We start from the raw sequence: 13,081 nt of genomic DNA on the forward strand, positions 1-13,081 counted from the left end.
GGGAGTTTACTGCTTCATTCATTCCTGCAATGTTTTATTTCATGCCAAATACTTTTTGACATTACTTGATTAAAATAACACGATAACATATAGAGAGGCAAAACATACAGATACATTTTAAAATGTACTGTTTTTTTGATAAAATGTGTTTACTCTTTATATTAACACACAGTATATATTAAAAATGACAAACAGAATGAAGATTTATTGTATTAATATATTATTTAATAAGAATAACAAGTAAGGCCCAAGTACTTTAAAATGTCATATGTGACATTGTTTCTGCGACAGCCCCAGAGCTCCGACATTCGTCAGTGTCCGAATCACTCATTTTGTTCACTCACTGCTGAGATGTAGTGCACTAACTGCCATTCACTATATAGGAATTAGTTAATTAGTGAACTATTTTGGACACAGCCACTCTCTTCGCAATACGAATGCCTCGTGCCCGCACATCTCTCACACGTGTGCACGCACAGAAATGCTGTCTGTTTGCTCTCCAGTTGTCGATCACGTGAACAGCAAAGAAAAAGGCATTTACACTTAACATGGATGTTTACATGGATTTATACAGTTAATCCACCAGAAGTAGCTGCAATAGTTTCCAGTAAATGCGTAAATACTGCTCATGACATGCGGGACAAAGCGCACTGATATATTGCTGCGCTGATTTAAAAATGTACACTTCAAAACTGATGTCTTAAGAGCCCAGTTACAGAATCACCCTGAAAATGACCACATTACACAGAAAAGCCCATGTTAGCATTAGAGCCAAATCTTACCTCAGAGTGCTGTCTTAATTTGAAGTTGTGATTTCAATCTTGAACGACAGAAATGCCACCCATTGTAAAGAAGTAAAAGTAAAAAACTTTTACATGAGCGAGAGTAAAAATACCCACTTTTAAACATACTCTAAAAGTACATTTTTTTCCAAAAAGTTACTCAAGTAAATGTAACAGAGTAAATGTAGTGCGTTACTACCTACCTCTGCAGAAAAATAATAATAATAATCCTTACAAATACAATAGGGTTTCAGCCCTTCGGGCTTGAACCCCTAATAAGTATGCAGTTATTCTTGGTTTGTCATTCCCTTTTCCCCCACAATTGCTTGATTGTAAAAACAAATATATAAAATTACGCTACTTTATTGTTTGCCATTTTTTATTGGGTCCTATTGAGCAACTAAGCAAAATGACTGTATCACACTTGTGTTTGTATTTGGTTACAAATGTGACCAAGAATAAATCTCATACTTTCACTAACTTTAAAAAGTAAAATACATGTGCCCACTCAACTGGGAAAATTTTGGGATTAAACGGACTAAATTTACTAATTACAGTTTAATGTTATGATTATTATACAACTCTTCATTTTAATACAAGAACAGTGTGTAGAAGTGAGTTGTGTTTCACTTGTATTAAGACTTAAGTTGTTTAATCCTAGAGTCTTTGCCTTACCTGATGCACATTTTAAATAAAATTTGATTGATTGGTTGACTGAAAAAAAAAAAGGCTTGATTTTGAGCCAGAATATTTACTATAGTAAGGGTAGCACTAAACACATGAAAAACAGAAAGAAAAAAGGACCAACAAAAGTATTTTGCTTTTGGTAAAATAATTATTTATTTAGCTTTTCTTTGTGGACATTATTGTGTTTTGAATGGTGCAAAATGAAATAGGTTTACAGTTAATTATAAACAACTGTTATACTAAAATATGCTCAGGAGAAATCCATTTTAAAATTAACACGTATCACGATATGTATCGTATCGTGGCCTCTGTATTGTGATGTGTATCGTGACGTTGTTGGTGATACCCAGCCCTACCGTTACAGAGACAGGTGTGATATTTCATCGCACCTCTTTCAATGATATCTGACAGGTAACACAGATGTTTTCTGCATGTCATTTAATGTAAAATAAATAAATAAATCACTTTATTGCGCAAGATATTGCGCACTTAGTCAGAACAATATGAAATTCTCCTTCATTATTCAGTTAGAAAAATATATATTTTGATTGTCATATTTTTTGAGAATGGAAAAGGAAAAACATTTCCTTAATGGGGCATTTTTCCCCAATGTACCCATTATTCATTATAATGTCATTAAAAGTTTGTAATTAACAAAAAACAAATGCAATGTGAGAAATGCAGTCGCTGATCACAAAAACGTGCAGGAACATGGGGCACATGTAGAGTTTCACAAGAGTTTCTCATTTCCTGCTTCAGTTTGTGCTTGTGGTTCAGGATGGAGAGAAGGGTACACAACATAAGACAGGCAGCACAGAGTGACTCGTACTCAGAACGCCCGCTGGTCAGGCTCACTTCAAGAGGGTTTTAGTCTTTCTTTTTTAAAGAAAACTTCAACTGTACACCAGACCTCACTGGACAGAAACTAAAAAGAAGTGTAAATGTGACTCCAACCTCCTACAGATGCCTTTTTAAACACTTTAAAGTATGTACCATATTTTTTTGTATTACCTTAATTATTTTAATTAGAATTATTGGTAACACTTTAGAATAAATTTAATTAATGAGTCATTAACAGTCCAAACATTATATTTTGCTTAACACATCAGTTCATGTACATTCAAATGTGAATATATGTTGAAATCAATATAAATCAAAGTTTGACATTTTTAACTGCTTAACTGTACATTAACTAAATAAGTTAAGCTTAACTTAACTTGTCACAGTGGTCATTTTGGTAACACTTCACAATATGATTGTATTAGTTAACATTAGCAACCTACATTAGTTAAGATGAACTAACATTGAACAGTACTTTTTCAACACTAATTATCTTAGTTAATGTTAATTTCAACATATATTAATACATTCTTAACATGAAAAACTGTATATGTTAACATTAGTTAATATTTCTTTAACTAAAATGACTAACAATTGTATATTTATAATTTATTGTTATTCAAGATTAATAAATGTAGTAAAAATATTGTTTATTCATGTTTAGTTCAATGCAATAGATGTATAATTGAATAGAACCTTATTGTAGGGATGTGCACTTCAAAACGAATAACGGATTCATCCGAATAATATACAAAATATTGGTATGACTGATTATCCAAGAGGTACAAGGATAAAGCGACATTTTAAATAAACATGTAAAAAACTTACAAAGAATTTATTAATCTGTGCAGCCAATATTTCAAAAGTGTAAACCTTATGAATGAAATTGTGAACATTGTGATTTCAGATCTTATGGGCGTGTCTCAACTTTGTTTGAGATCTCTGTTAATTGTACGTGTCTGGAGCTTATCAAGTGTAACATTAACTAAGATACACATCATATACACTTTCCACTTATTGAAATGTCTATTTTAATGTATCACACGATTCACACGTGATTCTCATGTTTTTATTTATAGCCTAAACCAGAGCACATTGTTAAATTCCTGACTTGAAGTGATGATTTCAGGTTGGAGCTCATCTATCTTTTAAAGTTAACCACATTTACATTCACATCAGCGATTAAGGAAATTATCTGGTTAAGACTTTATTCCGAAAAAAGTTAAACTGCTCCATAAAACTTTAAATGTTCCATAGAGTATTCATCTATTCGGAATATTCCTGTTTATGTAAAACGAAGAAACTGAAACATGCTCGTCTTTTTTTTTTTCTTCTTCTTCTTTAAACTGTGTTACCTCTGGTAAGGTGCTATATAAATTTAACATTATTATTATTATTATTATTATTATTATTATTATTATTATTATTCAGCTAAATAATGGTGTTTTATCGTAAAAACATTCCTGATAGATTTAAGGGACTTTCACCTGTTTGTAGGCTATATTGATTTAAATATAATTTCTTTTCATTTGTATTTATTGTTCACTGAAAAATGTGTGCACTCCAAAAAAATAATACTTTAAACTAACTTAGTTCAATTATGGACAGTGGTTCCACACAACCAAATGAGTTTTTATTAATATTAAAGGATTTTTTTTTTTTTTTTATCTATGCAAACTCATTGTGTTGTGACAACACAATTGAATGAGGAAGAATCTATGTGAAATAGTAATGTTCAACCAAATCAATTTAATCACTTCCCTGTAACTTAAACTGGTTACATTTTCTGAACATGTTTTGGTCTATTAAAAACTCTCCAAATATTTTACACTCAACCGACATAATATGATTTAATTCAAACAACTTAATTCAAACAACTTCAATTGTTTCTATTTAAAGTTAGTCTATTCAACCATGCAGTTTTTTTTTTGTTGTTGTTTGTTTTTTTGTGATTGTCTTGTAATGAGTCATAAAAAGACAACAAAGATATATAACAAATGCTCAAACAGGGGTCGGGAACCTATGGCTCGCGAGCCACAAGTGGCTCTTTGTTAAAAATCAAGTGGCTCGCGGGGTGTATCACTATTCACCAACACATGATCGTTTAAAACTTTCTAGAGATCATTTTCCTGCAGAAAGTGTGGGTGTGATTGCAAAACTTGAAGTCATAGGCACTGTTTTGATTTCCTTTCTCCCTTTTATGTCGTAGAGCCTACTCCTGGTGAACAAGGTTTGAAATTAACACCTGCCAAATGCGGATTTTTCATGTGCAGTGGCGGGTAAATTTGCTGATGTACCAGCCACTGTGGGGGGAGACCCACTTCTCGGAGTGATATATGATAAGAAATTAAACACAAAGACATGCGTTTGACGACACGTGTGATTATATTTTGAAGAACAGACATAAGAAAAGCCACTGATGCATGTCTGATTTGATATGTGAGCTCTGCTGTTCACGAGTGCAATGAAAGCACTTTTCCAAGTATGCACATGCATAGAGTTCTGGGCCTTGTTTCCCAATAACTACTGATCTTAGCAATTAAGCATTTTCTATGAGCGAATTTACGAACATTCGTTTTTTTTTTATTTTTTTTATGAGCGCCCAGGGTGTGAAATAGCACCCGCCAAATGTGACAAGGCTCAATCCATTTCGCGAGCTCTTCATTCAAATGCAGGTATTTCATGCGCGAGTAATTTTGCTCATCTACCCAACAGGCGGGTGACATGTAAGGCATCTTGGAGTGACACATGACAAGAAATACTGTTAGTCACAAAAACACGTGCTTGAAGAAACTTTGTTATATTTTTATTATATAAGAACTGACAAAAGAAAAGCCGTCAGTGCTCATGTCTGATTCGCTGTTTGTTCGGAGGCGTCCGGCGGGACCCTGTCTCGTGGAACACGCGCATGTAAAGAGTTATCACTCCTTTTTCTCTGTTTCATTTGTCAAACTTTTTTTGCAAGAATAATATCATTAATATATATATATATATATGTATTTGTATTAAGAAACAATGACGATAGTGATTAAATCATAAAATGAGTTATCACTCCTTTTTCTCTTTCATTTGTCAATTTTTTTTTTGCAAGAATAATATCATTAATATATATATATATATATATATATATATTTGTATTAAAGAAACAATGACGATAGTGATTAAATCATAAAATAGTATGACACATTGAACCTAAAATTTAAAGAAAAAAGTTTTATTTTATTTTATTTAGGCAGCATTAACTGTATTACCAAAATGCAATACAAACACATTTGATAAGAACACACATTTGGCAGCATTTTTTTTGGGAACACATGGGAATTTATTAGGCTTATTTATTATGATTATGATGATTATTATTATTATTATCATTACATTTATTATTGTCTTTAGTTCTTAATTTGTAGACTATTAGTAATTTTTCAAATGTTGTCGTTGATGGATGCTTGTGTGATGGCAAATGGGGCTGTTGGAGACGGTAAATGTTTGGATTTGGGGAAGTGGTTATATATAAGATTTTTTTATCACTTTGTTATTTTAATTGCTATTTTGTTTAATTTAAAGTGAAATTTGAATTTAGAAATGTATTTTGTTTACGTTTTTCGTGTTTCAATAAATTAATTAAATTTTAAAGCAAAATCAATAAAGAAAAAATATTCACTGACCCTCGGCAGGGGGGGTTGATGATATAATCGGATATCGTGATATTTTTTAAGGCGATTATCATTAAAATATTTTTTACATATTGCCCACAACTTTTTCATGAACAATTGTTAAATGAAGTAATTGTATGGAGACCCACACAAACGTGTACTCAATTCCATATGGCAACATGTTTCCTATTTATTGTTGCATATTTATTTTCTTTTTTGTGTTTTTGAGTAGTCTATGGGCATAATAAACATTTTATTTTATTTAAAAACTTTGTTTTTTGAAAATAGTAAATTATTAGTTTGTGCTATGGCTTTTTCAAAAAACTGCATCAACCAAAAATTAAACAATTGGCTCCTTAGTGAAAAAAGGTTCCCTACCCCTGTGCTAGACACAAATTTTACTGAAAAGTAAAGATATGCCGAGCACCCTCCAAGAAATGGGCAGCTTGCAGATCTTACTTCTTCCAAAAAAACAAATTTAAACAAATAACATGTTTGCTCAAAAATCACTTTTAGAGCCATCAGACTTCTTAAGTCATGACTTCTATGCAAACTCATCACTGAAGCTGAAAATTACTTTTACATTTCTATAAAGGTAAATAATAGTTCTCAAAAATAATACTATTAATAAAAGCCAATACATTAAAAAAAAAAAAAAAGTCAAAAAGTACAGATGGCAGAGTATAATTTAGACTAAGAACTGGCATCTGACAATTATCAAATGACAGGTATCACTGCTAGAAACTACTAGATGTAACTTTTACTGAAAATTTTTTCAGCAATTTTGAACATGGATAAAGTTACCCATATTAAAAAATTGCACAACAAAACGGCAGAATGTCAAACTATTGCCATTTTCTAAAACTTTGAATTTACAGGTAACCAATCAAAACTTATTCAAGGAACATTCCTTACTCTAGCACATCAGTGATGAACTTGGTCTTCAGTGTTTGTGCTTTATTAGATAGCTTGTTGCCATCTAGATCCAGAAATAACTTCTGCAGTTCTCAAGTTCAGTGCATATATCAGTCCCAGCAACATGGCTGTGGCATATGGTAAATTGCTGAGATCCTGAAGAACTTTTAGACCTTCCAATACCACTCCAACATCTGCTGGGCTGTCTTCGATGTCTGCACCTTCAACTTTTATCACATAGATTCCCAAGACAGTCTTCTGGATTGCCTCCTGAGTGCTGGCTACATCTGTAACCTACAGAGGATAAATAAAAGGATAGAGTACTCATAAATTCCTGCATATTAACTTTACCACAGCATTTAACATCCTTGAAAATACAGCAAAATGTAAAAGGCACATACACACCATATACTCCCTAATAAGACTGCTAGGGTCTTCATTCAGGTAGACACAGAGAGATTCGAGTATGCATTCTCTCTTCATATCAATGTCGTCAGACTAAAGATGCAAATACCAAACAATATTAAAGAATTATAGCCTTTACATTTTTTCCCCCAAATTACAGGCACACATTTAAAAATATGAATCGGGCCCTGCACAAGCTCCCGTTCAAAATGCTGATGCAGAAGCGCATTCTGTCATGAGTCCGGCATCAAGATTGGTTCGTGGCAGTAGACCTGAAGGCTGCGTACTTTCATGTCTTTGTACTTTTCATGTCTCACGCGCTTTGCGTGTTTACTTGGACTGCACAGAGAGCTTTAGATACTCTGAGCAGCTCTTTGTCTGTTTTGGGGGACAGCAGAAGGGGAAAGCTGTCTCCAATCAGAGGATTGCCCACTGGATTGTGGATGCCATCACTTTGGCATACCAGGCCCAGGGCGTGCCGTCCCCTCTGGGAGTACGAGCACACTCCACTAGGAGTGTGGCATCCTCCTGGGCTCTGGCAAACGGTGGCTCTCTAACAGATATCTGTAGAGCAGCGGGCAGGGCGACACCCAATACCTTTGTGAGATTTTATCTCCGGGTTCATCCCAAGTGTCAGCAGGAATGGACAGGTAAGTATGCGGGCAGCTGGCCGGGTGTACTGCTTGCACTTAGCGCCTTTCCCATCCCCGAGGGGTAAAATGTGCTTTTTTCTTCCAAGTGAGTTCCCGGGACCAGCGACCCCTGGATGTCCTTCCTCCCCCAGCACCCTGCAGCAGATGAATTCGGAAGAGGAATTCGATGCCAGGCCCAGTACTCATGAAGTATGCCTTGTTAAGTCAGCCCGTGTACTTGGGATAGGTGCTCCATATGTGGTGGTTCCTTGTCGGTAACCCCATATGAGGTGTTTTCCATGGTACGGTTTCCCTGACGGTACACCCCTGTCTTCCCTTGGGCAGAGTTCTGCTCTGCCACCAGTCGCTGCGCTTGTAGAGCTCCTTCCTTCCAGGTAGGACCTACCGCAGGAACTCCCTTCCATATGTGGTACTTCCTGGTTGGTAAGTCCATGTGATGTATTCTCCACATGTTAACCTCCCCTTTAGGCAGGATGTGGTCCCCGTGGTGTCTTTTCTGCGTGGAAAAGAACACCTTCCCCGGTGCGAATGCTTGGTCCCAGCTATGTGAATTTGTTTTGTTTTTTTCAAAAAGAGAGAATGGGTCAGAACAGCTGGTGCGGCCTATTCCCATTGTAAGTTCACTGGTCCCCCCTTGGAGTACGAGGGACTATGCAACTTATGCGGGGCATTGGGAAGGTTCCGATGGAGCTGTGTGCACTTGTTACTAGGCACACGGTAGCCTGCCTGCTCCTGCACCGCCGATCCACATAACACAGTTCAGCTGGTTGTGGCGTTTTTTATAGGGACCCATAGTGTCACTACATCAACACAACGTCGAGTGAGTGACAGACAGGGAATGTCTTGGTTACTATTGTAACCTCTGTTCCCTGATGGAGGTAACGAGACGTTGTGTCCCTCCTGCCACAACACTGAACTACCCACTGAAATGGCCGGAACTCTGTCTTGGTTCCTCAGCACAAACCTGAATGAGTGGTTGCAAGCCGTCTCCTTTTATACCCGTATGTCAGGGGGAGTGGCATGCAAATTCCACTCGCCAATTCTCATTGGCCTTTTCTCAAATATCAGAGGTGTTTGGGGCTCCCAAGTTCGACCCCTAGTGTCACTACAGACACAAGTGTCTCGTTACCTCCATCAGGGAACGGAGGTTACAGTAGTAACCAAGATGTTATCCATCCTCCTTACTGTATTTTCTTAAGCTTTAAGTCAACATATTACATTGTTTTATAAGCTAATGCATTTGTAGCATCTGTCAGTTTGTATTAATACTATGCATTTTGTATTTCTTGTATTTCTCATGTTAATTAAGTTAATTTTATTACATCTGTGTCTTTCTTGTGTGCTCATCTGTGATCATAACCCCAAAACTTAAAAAAAATAGTTCACCCCAAAACAGCAATTCTCATCAATTTACTCATCTTTGTGTCATCTCAAACTCATCTTTCATGGAACACAAACAAAGGTATATTAATAGATATAGGTTGTGTTTATACCCATACAACACAAGTGAATGGGGAGCATAAAGGTAATCCACACGACTCCAGCTGTTTAATCGATGTTTTCTGAAGTGATCCAGTCAGTTTTGTGTGAGAACAGACTAAAATGTTACTCCTTTTGCACTGTTCTCAGCCCAAAATGATTAGATCTCTTCATAAGTCATTTGATTAAACCACTGGAGTTGATTGGAATACTTTTTTTTAAATTATTTTATTTTTGATTTTATCCCCTTTTCTCCCCCATTTGGAATGCCCAATTCCCAATGTGCTCTAAGTCCTCATGGTGGCGTAGTGACTCACCTCAATCTGGGTGGTGGAGGACAAATCTCAGTTGCCTCCGCATCTGAGAACGTCAATGTGTGCATCTTATCACGTGGCTTGTTGAGTTCATTACTGTGGAGACATAGCGCATGTGGAGGCTTCACGCTATTCTCTGCGGCATCCACGCACAACTCACCACATGCCCCACCGAGAGCGAGAACCACATTATAGGACTTTCCAGCAAGACAATAACACCAAGGATACATCCAAGTTGTCCAAAATCTGGTTCAGGGATAGGTTGTGGAATGTCCTTAAATGGCCCTTTCAGTCCATCATTAAAATCCCATTTCAAACCTTTGTTGGGATTTCAAGGAAGCAGTGGCAGCACAGAAACCAAAGAATGTCAATGAGCTCGAAGCTTTTGCTCATGAGAAATGTGTAAAAATTCTCATAGAGAGGTGTCCGAAGCCTGAGAACACTTACCTGAAACATTTATTTGCTGTTATTAAGGATAAAGGATGCTCCACAAATGCTTGACTTTGGGGGTTGAATAGTTTTGACATGACATTTGTGGAGAGAATTAATTATTTTTATTTTAAAATTTGGGTAAACTGAACTCTTTGTTCTCAAAATCACTCAAATGTGTATTAACAACTTACTTTGACTGTTTACTGAGGTTTTAGTTGATGTGTTTTGATTCACATCACCAGAATGGTGGCTGGTCAGGGGGGTTGAATAATTTTGATTGCAACTGTAGTTGGCAACATTCAGGCTGAACAGGTGCAGAAATGAGTGCGAGTCTCTGGTTTTTATGGTAACCAGAGATTCTAACAGCAGCTGCAGTGACGCAACGACTTTACCAATTGCCGATTAGCTTGTTTATCTTTTTTCTAGGCGGGACTTCCTTTACTAGAGCGGCCATATTGAGCATTGCACTTTCTCCCATTCATAGTATTACAAGTGAACCATCTTGGTATAAATACAATCTTTGCCAAAACTCCATTATACTTTCAGTGTGCCAAGCTGTGTGATGTAACAAATGTTGGTGAATTTTTTATTCTGTTTATAAATCTTAAAAATGTAATACTGCTCTTTGCCTACCAGAGCCAAAACGTTGTTTTTCCTTCAATAAAGTTGTATTTAAAGTGACACGCCTTAATTTATCCAAAGTTAGGCAGTGATGAAGGGGGAGAGCTGTGATGAAACGCATGTTGTACACAGATGAATGACGGATAAAATGCTTAAATGTCTGCAAAAGTCAAATGTGGCATTTTTTAAAAAAAAAATATATATATATATATATATATATATATATATATATATATATATATTTTATTTTTTATTTTTTTTATTTTTTTCTTGGATTTTTCCCCTTTTTCTCCCAATTTGGAATGCCCAAATCCCAATGCGCTTTTAAGTCCTTGTGGTCGCGTAGTGATTCACCTCAGTCCGGGTGGCGGAGGACGAATCCCAGTTGCCAACCAATGCATCTTATCACGTGGCTTGTTGAGCACATTGCCACGGAGACATAGCACCTGTGGAGGCTTCACGCCATCCTACCGCGGCAACCACGCTCAACTCACCACTCGCCCCACCGAGAACAAACCACATTATAGCGACCGTGAGGAGGTTACCCCATGTGATTCTATGCTCCCTAGCAACCGGGCCAATTTGGTTGCTTAGGAGACCTGGCTGGAGTCACGCAGCATGCCCTGGGATTCAAACTAGCGACATAGCGAACTTCAGGGGTGGTAGCCAGCGTATTTTACCACTGAGCTACCCAGGCCCCCTCAAATGTGGCATTATTTGTACTTCAGAGCTTTATCCACCTTTACTGGGACTAGGCATTAATCAAAAGCAAGTTTTTTATGTTTTATTTGACATCGTTTCAAGATAGAGATTGTGACCTCTGCTGTATAGTATAAATAGTGTAGAATAAAGCAAGAGCTTTTAATGATTTAAGGGTAATTTATTTTATCATCACATTTAAAATTTAAAATATCTAATTTTGCCTCGATGTGGATTGTATTGTTTTTGGTTCGTGATATTTCCAAATTCGTTATATCATTCCCCAGTTGTCTCACAATTCGTTTCGATGTACGATATGAAGTTCACCTTATGGTACAATCTCAAGTAATTATAATATCACTTGGATGGATATTACGAAATGGTGGATGGTTATTCAAAACATTATTCAGTGAAAATTGGGTTTGTAGATCTCATCTTTGCATCTTTGATAATATACTCATGGAAGAAATATTTCGTTTTAACTTAAGGTTAAGTTTAAAAAGGCAAATTTTTAGGTATTCCTGTGCTTAAAATTCAAAAGGCTGAATTCAAGCATTTTAAGAACTGTGTGTGATCCCTGTAAGTAGCTTAGAAAAAGCACAGAGAGTTTTTGATGTTTGACTGCTCATTTCATTACTTCAACTGAAAACAGTTTGAAATATTGTCCCATCCTTTGTTCATGAAATCATCCATTAATTGTGAAATAAAGCAATCATACACAATACTCGACTGCTAAACAAAACATTAAAAGCACCACAAAAAACAGCAATAAATTCAAGACTTTGACTGAACACAAAAAAACGTAGGATTTTTTTACTTGGTACTTCTCACTCTGGCGTCACTTCCTTCGTGCCGTCTTCATCAAAATCGATGGAAATCATCACATCCAGATTTTTGAATGGTAAAATTAAACCCATTACATGAGTTCGCATATGGAATTATACCACTGGGAGGACCCTATCTACGGAGAGGGTATACAGCAACAGTGGCCGAAGCAGAGCAAGGCTCTGATGAGGGGAAACACAGGGTTCACCAGAGGGGAAACCGAACAGTGGAATGCATCACACGGGATTACCCAGAGGGGAATCAACACGTATGGAGCACTTAGCCCAAGTACACGGGCTTACCTGAAAAGGGGCATACCACGAGTACTGGGCCTGGTGGCATCACTCCTCCGCCGAGTTCGTCACCGAACAGTACCTAAGGTTTTAGAGAGGCGTCCAGGGTTCACCAGTTATGGGGAACTGTTGTGGACAAAAAAAACGCACATTAACACCTTGAAAAAGGGGAAGGGCTTAATGCAAGTGGTACACCCACTTTGGCCTACCTGCTGTTACCTCGTAACACTTGGGATGAAATCGGTTCTGTGCGTAGGTTGTAAAACCTCGCAACGGTATTGGTTGTAGCCCAACCTGCAGCTCTGCATATGTCTGCTAGAGAAGCTCCCCTTGCCAGTGCCCAGGAGAACGCAACACCACTAGTGGAGTGTGCCCGAACTCCCAAGGGGCACGGCAGTCTTGTGACTGGTAAGCCAAGGAAATGGCATCCACAATCCAATGGGCCAGCCTCTGTTTGGAGACAGCTTTCCCTTTCTGCTACCC

At 37.0% G+C, this 13,081-nt stretch overlaps 1 protein-coding gene across 2 annotated transcripts in view; it reads left to right on the plus strand.

Moving 5' to 3' along the window:
- Window positions 1–2,255: 2,255 nt before the first annotated feature.
- LOC127453875 (granulocyte colony-stimulating factor receptor-like) overlaps window positions 2,256–13,081 on the plus strand; it is a 65,887-nt gene continuing 55,061 nt past the window's right edge. Inside the window, exon 1 of one of the 2 annotated variants that reach the window (XM_051720620.1) lies at window positions 2,256–2,454. The gene's annotated coding sequence lies outside the window, so the exon portion shown is untranslated. The remainder of the gene's footprint in view (window positions 2,455–13,081) is intronic. The other variant, XM_051720621.1, reaches the window with a different exon arrangement.

Source organism: Myxocyprinus asiaticus, chromosome 16, assembly GCF_019703515.2.
Source record: "Myxocyprinus asiaticus isolate MX2 ecotype Aquarium Trade chromosome 16, UBuf_Myxa_2, whole genome shotgun sequence".
NCBI classification, from domain to species: Eukaryota; Metazoa; Chordata; class Actinopteri; order Cypriniformes; family Catostomidae; genus Myxocyprinus; species Myxocyprinus asiaticus.